We start from the raw sequence: 17,413 nt of genomic DNA, 5'->3' as shown, positions 1-17,413 counted from the left end.
TGTGTATCTCAAAAGCTTGTTTCTCTCACCAACTGAAGTTGATCCAGTAAAAGATATGACCTCACCCACCTTGTTCCTGTGGAATGAGTCATTTTCCCCCCTGCAGTGGGCATTTCTCTGGGGAAGAGGTCAGAGGCATATCAGTACTTAGAATTCACAATGTTCTTTTTGTAAATTCTCAGCATTCTTAATTCTGTAGTCTGTATTTATTTACAATTCCCAGCTAATCCATAACTCTTTCGTTCCAATAATTGTTATACTGGAAACTGGGTGGCTCCCAGCAAGTGTGTCTTTGATCCATGGGAAGTTGCAAACTTTATGGAAGCTGACAGGCATGCTAGCTGCCTTTCATTCAGGCAAAATGAGGCAGCAGTTAATTGCCCTTTGGTTTACTGATAGCTGAAACAATGGAAACCACTGCCCCAGGACTAAACTACATGCAAGACCTGGAAAAGGCTGGGCCATACAATCTGAGGAGTACCCCTGGGGATGGATAAAGGCAGGGCCTGGGGACTGACAGAGCTATGTGGGTCTGTGGATGGAAGAAGCTGAAAGCCAGTAGACAGAGCTTTTGTGGCATGGCTGAAAAGGCAGGGTTGGAACTGTGAGTAAGAAAACTGACTTCTACTGTTTGATTGTGAATGTGTTCAGAGAAATAGGACTTTATGGACATTCTGGTAAATAAACAGGATTGCACCAGAATACCTGACTCTCATTATTTTGTCCTTCTAATGGAAACAACTCAACAAGACCACAAATATGGCTAACAGGTTTGGCTAAGCGATAGTTCTTGTTTTTCAACCACGTAGGAAATATTTTGGTATGCGTTTTTTAAAATATATTTTGGAGGAATCAAAGGAAAATATAGAACTCAACCCTTTTTTCGGCTTGATCCTACGTACATTGAAGTCAATGGAAGTGCTATCATCAGGGCTTATAACATCACTTGCATAATGGCAATTAGGCATTCTGAGTAATATTAAATGAGAGTTCTTAAGAGTACAAGTCTGGTTTAATGTAACTGGAAGCCTCATTACAGAAACCTTGCTACGAGAGAAAATCATGCGTTTGGGCAGAATCAAAGTGGTATTTTGAAAGGGTCTTTGTTTGGAATGGGTAACTTATTTATCTTGGAAACTTCAGGTCAAATGCAGCATCTGGTTTTCAAAGCAATCCTGATTTATTTTCAGTTTTTCAGATGTGCTGGCTAAGATTTCCCCCTCCCCAAAAGGTCAAGTGACTGCTGCCACAAAGTCACACAAGAGACAATAGCCCAGCCTGATTCTGTTCAGGTTCCCAGTCATTTCCTCTAACTATGACATACATACACAGCCTCTTAATAGCACAACATAACCTAAAGATTTACCTCTCCCTCCTTGCATATTTATCTGACGGGAAAACAGTTATTTTGAAGCAGAACAGCTGTCAAGGGTATATGTGTTCTGATTGTTTCCTTTAACTGCTGAAGCCAAGGAAATCATAAACCCATTACAAATGAGCTTACTGTGCTTTTAACAGTCAGTGTAATCATAAGAATAGGTGCATTTTTACTTCCTTCACATCCTCTCTGTGCAAGTCAAGCATTGAGTGCCTCAGGCTTCTTGTGAGGAGGGCATCTCAAGACTGGCTCAGCTAAGAACTCTGTGGGGCCTTTTTGCAAGGGTTGTTTTAATGAACAAGTCACATCAAAAAAGCACTAGAAATAAAGCTTTCTGACTTAAGCCTAAAATAACAGCAGAAAACAACCTCATTTCTCAAACATTGCTTAACTTTTCTAAAAGTTAGTTGGGGTTACCTAAACTGGATCATAGGAGCCTGGTCTACCTTACAAACTTATGTTGGTATAACTATGTTGCTCAGGGGTGTGGAAAATCCACAGCCCTGAGCGATGCAATTATACCAACCTAACCCCTGGTGTAGACAGCGCTGTGCTGTATGGGAGAGCTTCTCCTGTCAACATAGCTACCACCTCTCAGGGAGGTGGAGTACCTACACTGATGGGAGAAGCTCTCCCATCAATGTAGGTAGAGTCTTAATTACAGCACTGCACCACTGTAGTGCTTAAGTGTAGACCTGCCCTCTGTTCTTATTAGATCATAGGTGGGTACTTTTCAACTCTAATAAAACAGCCAAAATGTGCTGCTTTGTGGACTCAGGTCTATGGAGTTCTAGGTCACAACCAATTTGATCCCCAACAGTTTTATCACTGTCTTTTATCTTTGCATTCTGGGCTGAATTCACTTCTATTAAGGCACAGCCTAAACCCAGCTTTTCTGGCTAGAGGCAAATTTCCCCTGTGTAGAGGAATCCTCCATGGATGAAGGCTGCTGGTTTCAGGAGGCATGGCCAGGGCACCCCAGAACTCCGCTGATCCTTGGTGAAAAGAGAGGCTCCTGTGGATTGCTAGCAGCTGGCACAAACTAGAGAGCAGCCATGCTATGGACAGGGATAGTGCCCAGTGAACCCAAGACACCTTTGTCAGCTGCTCCTCTCTTGCACCAAGTTTAGCTCAACCAGTCCAGTGAATCTGGGCTCTTGTTTCCAGACTATTTATTAAAAGTTTATTTTCACAGCAAACCATTTCTAAGTAGGTTACTAATAATGAGGTGGTGGTTTTACAGCAGCATCCTAAGATATTTTTCAGGTCTAGTGAAATATATTAAAGACTACTCAAGCAAAGATTTTTTTTTTCCAGTAAGCAATGGAATGACTTATGATAATCCTTGTCACACTGGGAGGTTTTCCACAGCCTGTTCCACCCTTACCAGTATTAGCAAGAAACTTCTGTTTCTTTTGAAAACAAAAGTACACAAGCCTGGAGAGAGATCTTTACCTGACATAAAGAAGTCTTTTGTGACAAATAATTTCTGGAGGAGAATGTTAAAATCTTAGACTAAGGACTTATCTACTTCCATGGACAGCCCAATGAGCCACCGGGGTTGTAACAGGCAACAATGGGATCCTCTTTTGGAGAGTTCCCATCCCATGCAGATGAGGAGAAGAGATAAGGTTCCTAACTGCATGTATATACCCATTCCACTTGGGATGAGAACCCAGCTTTTCTGCATCATGATCTTGATCCAAAGCTCAATGGAAAGACTGACTTCCAGAGGTTAGGCCCCATGTCCATAGAATTTTTTACTTGTATATGAGATTTTTTTTTCTTCAAAATCAATGTTTCACTATCCTGACAGTAACTTCACAGGCAATTATAGGAGGGAAAAAAAATGAAGGAAAAATTTTAAGTCTTTTGTTTTCAAGTGTGCAAGAACTTATCTGTAACAGGAGGGGAAAACATTAAGTGTATGAAAAATAGCACTTTTACAATTCAGAGTCTTGGTACATTATTAATTCATTTTTTTCTTGCCTGGCCTTTCAATTAGAAACATTCCCCCCCCCCCCCGCCCCCCAATTTCCACCCAATCCGTATTTCTCACCAAAGCTCTCCTTCTTTAGGAGCATAGGAATTGCCATATTGGATAAGACCAATAGTTGATCTAGTTCAGTATCCTTTGACAATGACCACTACCAGATGCCTTAGAGTAGGCTTGGCAAGCTGGTCAATTGACCAGTCAAATAATGTCATTTGACTGCTGTCAAGGTTCCTTCCACACTCTGAACTCTAGGGTACAGATGTGGGGACCTGCATGAAAAGCTCCAAAGCTTACTTTTACCAGCTTAGATTAAAACTTCCCCAAGGTACAAACTATTTTACCTTTTGCCCTTGGACTTTCACTGCCACCACCAAACGTCTAACCGGTATTATTATTAGGAAAGAGTCTGTTTGGAAACATCTTTCTCCCCCCCCCCCCCGCGCCAAATCCTCCCAAACGTTCTCTTCCCCCTCCCTTTCTGGGGAAGGTTTGATAAAAATCCTCACCAATTTGCACAGGTGACCACAGACCCAAACACTTGGATCTTAAGAACAATGAAAAAGCAATCCGTTTCTTAAAAGAAGAATTTTAATAGAAGTAAAAAGAATCACCTCTGTAAAATCAGGATGGTAAATACCTTACAGGGTAATTAGATTCAAAACATAGAGAATCCCTCTAGGCAAAACCTTAAGTTACAAAAAGACACAAAAACAGGAATATCCATTCCATTCAGCACAGCTTATTTTCTCAGCCATTTAAAGAAATCAGAATCTAACGCATATCTAGCTAGATTACTTACTAAGTTCTAAGACTCCATTCCTGTTCTGTCCCCGGCAAAAGCATCACACAGACTGAGAGAATCTTTGTTTCTCCCCCCGCAGCTTTTGAAAGTATCTTGTCTCCTCATAGGACATTTTGGTCAGGTGCCAGTGAGGTTATCCTAGCTTCTTAACCCTTTACAGGTGAAAGGCTTTTTCCTCTGGCCAGGAGGGATTTTAAAGGTGGTTAGCCTTCCCTTTATATTTATGACAACTGCCTATTTGACCACAGTCAGATATTCTAGCAAGAATGTCCTGATGTAGGTGGTGGCCTAGCTTTTTCGATTGCACTGTGGTGCCATCTGTTTGAAAACTTGATCACTCACTTTACTACATGTTAGTGCCACCTGTTGCAGGGAAAAGGTGAACTAGAAAGTTGAGCCTCTTAATTAGCTGAAATTGGATAGAACAAACATTGCATGTATATCAACCCACATTAAATGTTGGTGTAAAAAATCCTCCCATGTCTGCTCTTCACAAAAATCCCCACTGTAGCCTCCCCATATACACTTATCCCCAGGCAAACGTCAAAGTGCTACACTAATGGGAAGGAGGGGTTGTGACAAGACATTTCAGTAGAGGCCCCTTCCTTCCTGCTCTGTTTTTCATCCTGCTGCTGATTGAGTCTAGGTTCAGAAAAGGGCAACAAAAATGATTAGAGGTATGGAACAGCTTCTATATGATTAATAAGACTGGGACTCTTCAGCTTGGAAAAGAGACAACTAAGGGGGGATACGATAGAGGTCTCTAAAATCATGACTGGTGTGGAGAAAGTAAATAACATAAGAACTGGGGGTCATCAAATGAAATTAATAGGCAGCAGGTTTAAAACAAAAGGAAGTGTTTTTTCACACAATGCACAAACAACCTGTGGAACTCTTTGCCAGAGGATGTTGTGAAGGCCAAGACTATAACAGGGTTCAAAAAGACTAGATGAGTTCATGGAACATAGGTCCATCAATGGCTATTAGCCAGGAAGGGCAGGGATGGTGTCTCTTGCCTCTGTTTGCCAGAAGCTGGGAATGGGCGACAGGGGATGGATCATTTGATGATTACCTGTTCTGTTCATTCCCTCGGGGGCACCTGGCATTGGCCACTGTCAAAAGACAGGATACTGGGCTAGATGGACCTTTGGTCTGACCCACCATGGCCGTTATGTGCTTTATGAATATTAGTTGATCCTGGTGTCTTGTCCTTTAACTTGTCAATTTGTTCCAACACCTCTTCTTTTGACTCCTCAATCTGTGACTGTATTTAATCTTTATTACCTGAAAAGAGTAGAACTCGGGTAGGTACCATTCCAGCATCCTTTGATGAAAGCTTTTTTTTTTTTTCTCAATGTCTTCATCCTTCTTAGATTCTATTTGCTTTCTTTACTCCCTGGTAGTCCAGCAGATGCACTGGCTCTTTCAGGGTTCCCTTCTGATATACTTGAATAATGTCTCATTATTGTTCTATTTAATAAGGTCATGCCTTCCTCTTTCCCCAACAACTGTATTTCTTTTCTTCTCTCATGCACAGAAACACACCAGTAGTAAAATAAGTGGTGAGTGCTGTTTAAGGAGCCTGTTATATATTAAAAGCCTTCTACTTATATTATCTTGCTAGGTTTTTTTCCTCCTTCATACTGATAATCAGTATTTTATGATATCAGAATTTTAATAGCCCCTTTTTGTAGATAATTTGGAGATTGTCTAGATTCTCAACATATTTTTATCTAGCACTAGGTAAACCTCTCTTTAAAAATGAGATCTAGTTGAAATAGAGGCAATACATCTTTCTTTTCCCCACTACCTCCCTTTTTCTCTTAACCTGTTATCTGTTAAAAGAAATTCAAGAGCAGGCTGTATATGTAAGAACTATTTCTGGATTTTACAATAAAACAATTTAATTATGAGGAGTTCTTCATCTGCAGTTACATCATTCCTAGTGTTCTTGGAAATCAGACTGGCTATGTTGATTTTAAAATAGTTGCTTTTTATTTTGTTCTTTTGGGTGTTGTAACCTTGAACTACCTGGCTATTATCAGTGCTAACCCCTTGAAGGTTTTTTTGTTGTTGTTGTTTGTTTAAGGGCTTCCTTAGGTAAAAATCCTATGGAAATTAATAGGAATTTAGCTTCAATAAGGACTGTAGAATCAGGCCCAAGGTTTTCAAATCACAGGTCACCCTTAGTTTCCTCTCACTTTACTCATTAAAGAGATTAATGGGGCTATGTTTGTCCCTTTGTGGAAATGATGGGGGAGGGTGGTTTCTGCCTCCTATACCCACAAATCCTGAGATCTATATTGATCTTGGGACACCCATACGGGGAAGAAACATCTGCTCTTAATAAACCCAAATGAATGAAACTACTTGTTGTAACAACTCTTCACTGATATACACTCTGTTTAAACTATACATTTTTTTTTTAATATTTTAAAAAAACTTTTAACAAAAATAACTTGTGTGGCCTGCAAGCTGAGAGTTACTGGCAAATCATGTCTGTCATCATTTTTAAAAATAGTGACTGACAGCTACGAGCTGCCAATGGCACTTAGCAGGACAAACCTAATTAACTTGGGTTTCATGTAGCTGCAATAAAAATAGGTGCTGCTAATTTGAAAAAGTTACCCTTGATTTACACCACTGTTATTGAGACCAGGATATGGCCCCTTGTGTTTCAGTGTCATTCTTTAACTTGTCATTTTAAAGTCAGTATTTGCCAAGATTTACCTCTCAGTTGTATAAGATGCCACAGTATTGTTTTATCCTTAGAAGAGGACTTAATTGTGATAAATGTGAATTTTCAATGGCAGCAGCTGTAAACACCATACCTAAAGTTTTCTGTTGGTATCATACTAGTGACAGAAAATTAGCATTAAGAATTTGTTTTTCTCCAAACTACTCTAAAAATAGTATGTGTGTTAACAGTAGCATATTAGCATATTTTCCTGTGGAGTACATTAAACATGAGATTTCTTTCCCCATCAGCATTTATATTATAAAATCTAATACAAAACTAAAATGTAGCATATCTATCTAAATTGGTCTGAATTAAACATGCATTGTGACTGCAAAGAGCATAAACTATTTTTTTATTTACTGTTAATTTCAGATGTAGATTTCACTCAGTTCTTCACAGCTCTATAATCCTCAGATGGACGATTGTAAGGGACTATCTGTGAAAACCACTTAGGAGCATTGGCTAGTTCAAAATACAGCTGACTGCCTTCTGAGTAGGACGGGCTACTCTCTGCACCTGCTGCCAATTGACTGGTTGAAATTCAGTCTTCTGGTCATTATATAAAAGGCCTCAAATGGAGTAGGTCCAGATTACCGTAAACATTGCTTCTTTTTCTAGAACCTATGTTCATTCAGAGTGCTAGAATTCAATATCCCCAGGCTGATGCTTGTAGAACCCGGAGGCAGGGTAATTGCAAAAGCAGACCTACATCTCTGGAACTTGCTTCTATTAGACACCCATTTAAGCGAGCAAAATTGGGCACACTTAAAAAGAGGTACTGGATATCTTTTTCTAAGCTAAATTATGAAATCCTGAGTTCAAAGATGACCAGTCAGATCCCCTCTTCATCCTCCATTTTAAAGCTGCAGCTAGGAAGGAATAGGGTATTTTGCTTTTCTTATTTCAAATGTTAAAGACTCAATTTAAGATTTTATTTATATATATATATATATATATATATAAAAGAAGGGTCCCATCTACTCCACAATGCACTGGGACCAAATTATGCAGCAAAAACTCCTAAATTCTCCAGGAAGGTTAATTTATTCTAAATACCCACCATTCTCATCCTCAAACACACAAACAACTGTAGCTTATAGTGAAAACTAATTATTGATGTAAAATACCTTGATGCTTATTTTCAGCAATGATTGTTTGACACTTTTTTGTTTTTGTTATGTTCTCTGGGGGCTTAGCAGCATGGGCTGCAGTGGTTGCAAGGCTGTCTAGGGGGCTCAGCTCAGAACCTACTGAGAAGGAAAGTGGGGAACCTTTAGCCAACTTTAACAGCTCATTTTCTTAGCTTGCCAGGCCACGGCTGCTGCAGTGTTCTACAGTCAGACCAGATGGCCAGTCTCTACTTCGGACACTTACCCACTCCCTGGCTGGAAGCTGAACTCCAGCTCTGGCTCCCAAATGACCACCTATGCTGCCTTGCACCATGGAACTGTAGGTCATGCACAGTAATCTAATTACTGTCCTCCTGCTCTGCAGCTTTCCCCACAAGGGGCAACTAGGTAGGTCCCAGCAAGGCAAGGAGATGCCTGCAGCATATGGCAAATTCCATGGCAGAAATGCTAAATTTTGAGGCTGTGGAATCATGAAGCCCACAGGGCCATGAATGGGGCAGTTCATACCTCTTAAAAATTGTTTTGGGCTCTCTGCCAGCTCAGCAAGACAACATGGCTCTGGCTTACAATCCTTCACTTTTTCATGGCCTTTCTATAACTAGAACAGCTGAAAGCTTAATTTTTTAAAAAAGAAACATTCAGATTTAATTTTAGAAAGGGGGACTACACAAAAATGAGGAAGTTAAACAGAAATTAAAAGGTACAGTGCAAAAAGTGAAATCCCTGCAAGCTGCTTGGAAATTTTTTTAAAGACACCATAATAGAGGCTCAACTTTAAATGTGTACCCCAAATTAAAAAACATAGTAAGAGGAACAAAAAAATTCTGCCATGGCTAAACAACAAAGTAAAAGAAGCAGTGAGAGGCAAAAAGGCATCCTTTAAAAAGTGGAAGTTAAATCCTAGTGAGGAAAATAAAAAGGATCATAAGCCCTGGCAAATTAAGTGTAAAAATATAATTAGGAAGGCTAAAGAATTTGAAGTACAGTTAGCCAAAGACTCAAAGTAATGGCAAAAAAATTTTAAGTACATCAGAAGCAGGAAGCCTGCTAAACAATCAGTGGGGCCACTGGACGATGGAGATGCTAAAGGAGCACTCTAGGACGATAAGGCCATTGTGGAGAAACTACATGAAGTCTTTGCATCGGTCTTCACGTCTCAGGATATGAGGGAGATTCCCAAACCTGAGCCGTTCTTTTTAGGTGACAAATCTGAGGATTGAGGTGTCATTAGAGGAGGTTTTGGAACAAATTGATAAACTAAACAGTAATAAGTCACCAGGACCAGATGGTATTCACCCAAGAGTTCTGAAGGAGCTCCAATGTGAAATTGCACAACTAACTGTAATCCGTAACCTATCATGTAAATGAGCTTCTGTACCAGATGACTGGAGGATAGCTAATGTGAAGCCAATTTTTAAAAAGGGCTCCAGAGGTGATCCTGGCAATTACAGGCCAGTAAGCCTGATTGCAGTACCAGGCAAATTGGTTGAAACTGTGGTAAAGAACAAAATTGTCAGATGCATAGATGAACATAATTTGTTAGGGAAAAGTCAACATAGTTTTTGTAAAGGGAAATCATGCCTCACCAATCTACTAGCATTCTTTGAGGGGGTCAACAACCATGTGGACAAGGGGAATCCAGAGGATAGTGTACTAAGATTTTCTGAAAGCCTTTGACAAGGTTCCTCACCAAAGGCTCTCAAGCAAAGAAAGCTGCCATGGGATAAGAGGGAAGGTCCTCTAAGGGATTGGTAACTGTTTGAAAGATAGGAAACAAAGGGTAGGAATAAATAGTCAATTTTCAGAATGGAGAGCGGTAAATAGTAGTGTCCCCCAGGGTTCTGTACTGGGACCAGTCCTAATCAACATATTCATAAATGATCTGGAAAAGGGGGAAAACAGTGAGGTGGCAAAATTTGCAGATGATACAAAACTACTCAAGATACTGAAGTCCCAGGGAGACTGCAAAGCACTACAAAAGGATCTCTCAAAACTGGGTGACTGGGCAACAAAATGGCAGATGAAATTCAATGTTGATAGATGGAAAATAATGCACATTGGAAAACCATAATCCCAACTATACATACAAAATGATTAAAAAAAATTTATATACATATAAACTAACTTGTTACTACTCAAAAGAGATTTTGGAATCATTGTGGATAGTTCTCTGAAAACATCCACTCAATATGCAACGACAGTCAAAAAAGCAAACAATGTTAGGAATTATTAAGGAAAGGATACATAATAAAACTAACTCTATCATAGTGCCTGTATATAAATCCATGGTATGTCCACATCCTGAATATTGCGTACAGATGTGGTCGCCCCATCTCAAAAAAGATACACTGGAATTGGAAAAGATTCAGAAAAGAGCAATAAAAATGATTAGGGGTATGGAATGGCTGCCATATGAGGAGAGATTAATAAGACTGGGACTTAGTCATATCTTTTCCAAGCTGACAAGGGGGGATATGATAGAGGTCTATAAAATCATGACTGGTGTGGAGAAAGTAAATAAGGAAGTGTTATTTACTCCTTCTCATAACATAAGAACTAGGACTCAGCGAATGAAATTAATAGGCAGCAGGCTACAAACAAAAGGAAGTATATTTTCTCACAAGGCACAGTCAACCTGTGGAACTCCTTGCCAGAGGATGTTGTGAAGTTCACAGCTATAACAGGGTTTAAAAAACAAAACAAAACTGAAGTTGATGGAGGACAGGTCCTTCAGTGGCTATTGGGCAGGATGGTGTCCCTAGCCTCTGTTTGCCAGAAGCTGGGAATGGGCAACAGGGGATGGATCACTTGATTACCTGTTCTGTTCATTCCCTCTGGGGCACCTGGGGTTGGCCACTGTCGGAAGACAGGAATCTGGGCTAGATGAACCTTTGGTCTGACCCAGTATGGGCGTTCTTATGATTCTGGGCCATCATTCTTCCACCCAGGTGAATTCTGTAACAAATTCTGCCACATAGAATTGTGGAATACAATAGTAAGTCCCAATCCTTTTATGCACTGTCAGCCTTGCTCTGGCCTCCTAATGCAAAGCAGTCAGACACTTGGTGAAAACAGCCTTATACGATATCTCTAGGCAGGTAAATACTCGGGTGATGGGATGCTGCTATAGTAACTCCTACACTGCCCTGCTTTCAGTGGAGGGTGTATAGTCAGGTTATCCCTACATCCTGGCCTTGCCTACCTGTCAGAACACCCCACAAGGAATGCTGGCAGTCAGTGTAATGTAAAGCAGCCTTCAAGACAAGGATGCCCGCTCTCTCATTTTGAGGACCTCCAGAATGCGAGTTACTGACTGGACACAAGTTAATTATTCAGCTGCTGGAGTGGATTAAACCACTGCAGAAGGAACTGTTTGAGAACAAGAAGTGGCTGTGTGATCAGAAAGCACTGAATTTCAGAGACAGTAATTTTTGATGGGTTTCATTAGTTATTTGTTTTTATTGACACTATGTTAAAGTTGTGGTTGATCCTTCTTTAACGAGAAGATGCAACCATAATCGCTGGGGACTAATTATGTTAAGAGAAAAGGGGACAAATTTAGTTCTTGTTTACTTGAGTGTAAATCTGGAGTAACTGTAAAGAACTCGGACAACATTAATTACAATTATATTTGGAAAATAAACAAAAGTGATTGCCATATTTATAATGTAAAGGTTACAATTTCCACATAAGATCCTGATCTATACACAAAGGAAATTAGTTATACAAACAGAAAGTGGACTAAATTTTGCTTTAATTTACTCCGTTACTCCAGATTTTTCATGGGTAAAAATCTGGAGTAACTCCAATGAATGCAATGAGTTACTCCAGATTTATACTACTGTAAGGGAGAGCAGAATCTGGGCCAATGTGCATTGTTAAAATGTTCAATGCAATAGTGAACACTTATCTGTGTTCCATAATGGGGTATCTGTTTTTGGAAACCTCATCTAGATCACATGACTGTGGTCAGGAAATAAAGTTTTTGTTTCTTGCCACCATTCCTGTGTTTCGTACCCTTATTCATTACACTCTGATTTAATATCCATTCTACATAAACCTGTCATCTCACATTCTATTCATGTACGTTATTTACCTCACAAATGTGACAACATTAAACTGAAATTATAGAAAACTTGATATAACTCAAATTTTATCTGTTATTTTAAAAGCAAATATCCTTTTCCCTTTGTCCTGCAACACATGGAAGGCATTTACACCATACAACTAGATTTGCTTTGATTCCCTGTGTAGCCGTTTTGGCTAATAAGTTGCAATCAGCACCTTTCTAATGGCAAAAAAATTACTTATAGCTCAAGCCAGGATTCCTCTGAAAACAGTTTCTTCCCCTGTCCCCCAAGTTATGTCTGTCTAACGTAGTAAAACAATGCATGTTGGGGGAAATTGTGATATCACTTACAGTGGTATAGATCTGGAACACGTCATTTAAAGCAGTGGACTTCTTTCAGGTTTACATCCATGTAAATCAGAGCAGAATTTGACCTGTTTTCTTCTAATGTAATTAGTGTGTGTATATAGATAAGAACAAGTTACATGTATACTGTAACTTACTTGATGAATGCAACAATTAATGTTTGTTTTCCAAATGTAATTGTTATTTACAGTTGCCAGCTAATTATTCCTATTCTTTTAATCTGCATATCTTAAACTCATGAAGCAGGAGGTGGGTTTCCTGCAAACAGGCAAAAAATAAAAAGCACAAGAGAAAAAGGGTTTATTAAAAACATGAATCAGTGTCACACATTTGGGACTTGGAGGACATCTGAGGCCTGGTCTACATTACAAACTTAGGTCGACATAAGCAGCTTTAAGTCGACCTAATAATGTATGCATCTGCACTACCAGGTCCCTTCCATTGACCTAAATGTCAACTTCTGTACTCCACTGTTGCGAGAGGGGTAGTGCTTAATTCGATGCCCATGTGTCGACACAGAGGTAGAGCAGACGCAGCGTTGTGTAATTTGACTTAATTGGCCTCCCAGAGGTGTCCCACAATGCTCTGCTGTGACTGCTCTGGAGAACTTTCAGATCTGCTGCACAGTAGCCTAGTTTGACTGGAAACCGTCCTCCACAGGTACAGGCCCGGGAACTTTTGAATTCCCGTTTCCTGTTTGATCAGCATGGAGGGTTCGCTAACCCAGCTGATCATAAAGACTCAACACCCCAATGTGCTCCAGCATGGAGTACACAGGAGGTGCTTGACTTTATTGCTGTTTGGGGAGAAGTGTTTGCACAGGCACAACTCCGATCCAGCTGAAGAAATGCTGCCATCTACGCAAAGATCGCGCAGGTATGGGGGAGAAGGGCTACACCAGGGACACGCCGCTGTGCTGTGTGAAAATAAAAACTTTGGCAAGTGTACCAGAAGACAAGGGAGGCAAATGGGTGTTCTGGTTCTGCCCCCCAGACATGAGCTTTTACCATGAGTTGCATGCGATTCTCGGTCACAACGCCACCATTGCCTCCAAATGCCGCACAGATATGTCCCAGGAGTCTGAGTGCCAGGCCACCTCAGGCAACCATGAGGAGGAGGAGAATGGGAGACAGGCAAGTGGTGGATCCTTTCTCCCAACAGCCAGGAGCAATTTTTTTTAACCCAGAGCCCAGCCGGTTGCAGGACAGAGTGGTACCTGAGTGTGGTGCTGCAGAAGGCACCTCTGGTGAGTATACATTTCCAGTCAAACTGTAGGGGTTACATGCTATTATATTTTATGTTTAATCTGAACAAAAAATGAGGTACAGTGGGTGTCTGCTTCCTGGTGACCGCTCTAGCTACACATTGTCAGCGCATACAGAGGGTGCTCCCCAAAAAAGACTGTATGTGAACAGGGATTGCCCAGGAATCTTCCATGGAGATCTCTAGGAAACTCTGCAATCCTTATTTCCTCCATGACAGTAGGATACTTTCCCATGCCATTCCAGTATTAACTCTGCTAGCATCATTGTGGCACACAGCATAGCAACATAAAGACCAGGTCTAAACCTAGACTCTTGCAGCATCTGCTCCCTTTCTGCCTCTGTTATCCTCAGAGTGATATCACATAGGGTCATCTAGGGGAAATGGGGGAAGTTCTCATTATACAAGTGCTTGTACCGCAAACAATAGAGCATGTGATCCACCAACCCCCCACGCTGAATTCCGGGTCCCTCAACCATGCTTTCCCTAAAATGCCATTGTTTTGGTTGGCATGGTTCGGCATTTACTATGAGCAGCATTAAGGGACGGGGGGGAGGGATTCCTGTGTCTTCCCTCCCAACCCCCTTGCGAAGCCACCTTGGGAAAAGACAGCAATTTGGGAATCTTAATGCTGGTCCCAGTTTTCAAGCAACATCAATGTTGCTAGGGGGAGGGGGCATTGTCCAACTGCCCGCCTGTGCTCCCAACGCGGGTTTGCCACAAGTTGCAGCACAAGGCCTGTCACCCATGCCCTGGGCCAATGGCTGGAACAGCAAACAGACGCATTGAATAGCTAGGGATTCTGATTATGTTCTGGCTTGCAGTGCAATGTAATAAGGGGATTTTTTTTAAAATAGCAACCTTGCACCAGAAACTATGTACGCACTGACAGTGGTTGCCTTGTGCTTTGCATGCCTTACAGTGCAAAGCTTGTCCTTTGGTACATCCTCCACACCAGGAGAGAGGCTTTTACAGATTAGAAGGCAGAAAAATAACATGTGGGATGACCTGTTCAGTGAGATAATGAATGCCTCTGGGACAGCTGAGACGGAGCTCAGAGCACGGAGGATTTCACTCTCCGAGAAACTAAACTTGGATGTTGTAGCAGGGCAGTCACCCTGCTCCTGCCCAGAAAGGGTTAACACCAGCCCTTGGAGAGGGCTGGGGCTGAGAGCCAACCAACAGAAAAGGTAGGCTGATTGGGAAGGCAGCCACAGCTGGGGCCATGCCCAATTAGAAGACAGCTGGCCCTATAAAAGGGCTGTGAGCTAGAAGCTGGGTCAGTCTCTCTCCATCTTTGGAGAGAGATGGATCTAGCTGCCTGAAGGAGCAAAGGGTACTGTGGACAGAGCAGTGTTGGGGAAGGGGCAGGCTGAGCTGGGGAGCTCAGGCCTGGTGACCTCCCAGGCTGCAGCTTGGCAGGAAGGCCTAGAGTGGTACTGGACTGCAGGGAAAGGCAGCCAGTCCAAACCCCCCTTGCCATTGATGAGTGCCCATTACGCTTCTGTCTGCCTCAGTGAACAGGGGCTAGATGATGACTGGCAGTAGCCACTGAGGTGAGGTGGGCTTACAGGGTTGGGGGTTCCCCTGGGAGGGGAGACCCAGAGAGTGGGGATCCTGTCGGTGCAAAACCCCTAAGGGGCACTGGGGTCCATGAGGGACATGGGGGGCCTGAGGCAGGTGAGCCAATGGTCAGCAGAGGGTGCTCTGGACTGGAAGCAAGCTAATTCCCAGGGCAATCAGCAGGATGCACTGTGCCGGTGAGTCTCACTGCGCTACAGATATAGAGAGCATCCCTGGAGCAGGAGTGTGCAGTGCAAAAGGAGATCCTGTGGATAATGAAGGACCAATCAGACATGTTGAGGCGTCTGGTTGAGGTGCAAGAAAAGCAGCTTGAGGCTAGACTTCCTCTGCAGCCACTGCAGAACTTCCTGCAAACATCACCCTGTTCACAATCCCCCTCCTCCAAAAGTTCCATGAGCTGTGTGTGTGGTGGGTAGTTCAGTATCCCTTCCACTCAACACCGGTGGAAGGTACAAAGAACAGAAGGTGCCCATTCCAAGGTCTTTGATGGTCAAGAGTACTGTGCTCTCGAAAACAAACTGACCTTGTTTCTCCCCTCCCAATTTTATCAGCCCATTTGCCCAAGGTTAACTTATTTTTGTTTCAGTTTTTGTGTGTGCATAATAAAAGTAAATGTTTCATGCTTTCTTTATTCCAAGCATGGGAGTTTGAGTGGAGGAAGGGAGGTACAGGGAAACTGATGCAATGGAGGGAATGCTATGGGAAGACACAATGCAGATAAGCAGCGCACATTACTGTGGCTCATTACTGACACAGGTTTTCAAAGCTTCCCAGAGATGCAGAGCTCCTTGCTGGGCTCTTCTTCTTGCCCTGGTATCTGGCTGCTCAAAATTAGCTGCCAACCTATCTGCCTCCAAACCATACCCTGGCGGAAACTTTTCTCCCTTTGCTTCACAGATATTATGGAACATACAGTTAGTACCGATAACAATGGGGATATTGCTTTCACTGAGGTCTAACCTAGCAAGCAAACTGTGCCAGTGACCCTTTGAACATTCAAAGGCACATTCCACCACCATTCTGCATTGCTCAGCATGTTGTTGAATTGCTCCTTACTGCTGTCCAGGTGACCGGTATACAGCTTCATGAGCCATGGGAGCAAGGGGATTTCAATTTCACCAATGGTTATTTTGCAGTTTGGAAAGGAAGTCCCTACTCACAGCTTTCTGAACAGACCTGTGTTCCTAAAGATGTGCATGTCATGCACTTTTCCTGATCATCCCACGTTGATGTCGGTGAAAAGCCCCCTGTGATCCACCAGCACCATTGAGCAATAACTCTCAGTTTATGTACTCTTTGGCCAGGTGGTCTGGGGCCAAGATAGGGATATGTGTTCCATCTATCACTCCACCACAGTTAGCGACCTCCATTGTGGCAAAACCATCCACTATTGCCTGCACATTGCCAAGAGTCACTACCCTTCTTAGCAAAAGTCAATTAATGGCCCTGCACACTTGCATCACAACAGCTTTCATGGTGGATTTACCAACTCTGAATTGATTCCCCACTGACCAGTAACAGTCTGGAATTGCAAGCTTCCAAAGAGCAATCTCCACTCGCTTCTCCACTGTCAGAGCAGCTCTCAGGGCAGGGGAAAGCTCTTCACAAAGTTCCTGGAAAGAGGCCTTCTGCATTTGAAAGTTCTGCAGCCACTGCTCATCATCTCATATCCGCATAATGATGCGGTCCCACCAGTTACTGCTTGTTTCCTGGGGCCAAAAAAGGTGCTCCACTGTGTTCAGCTGATGTACAACTGCCAGCAGCAACCAGGAATTGTTTCCTTCTATGGCTTGCAGAAGGGCTGATTGCATGACATCGCAATGTTCCACATAGCAGCCCCTGTCTCGGCTCTGGAAATACTGCAGGATAAGGCGTGAGATGTTTGTAATGCTCACAACAAGAGTGCACAGCTGAGCAGGGTCCACGCTTCTTGGGTGCGGCTAAGTCAGGCTTTCAAAAAAAAGGCATGAAAAAACATGGGTTGTTTGCCGTTGATATCAGGGGAGGGAGGGAGGAAAGTGCATCATGGGAGGCCAAAGCCATGTTCCCATTACCAGCCGTGACAATGTTTTGGTCCTATGAAGC

This window comes from Natator depressus, chromosome 1, assembly GCF_965152275.1.
Source record: "Natator depressus isolate rNatDep1 chromosome 1, rNatDep2.hap1, whole genome shotgun sequence".
In the NCBI taxonomy this organism is placed as follows: domain Eukaryota; kingdom Metazoa; phylum Chordata; order Testudines; family Cheloniidae; genus Natator; species Natator depressus.
This window is presented reverse-complemented; position numbering follows the sequence as displayed.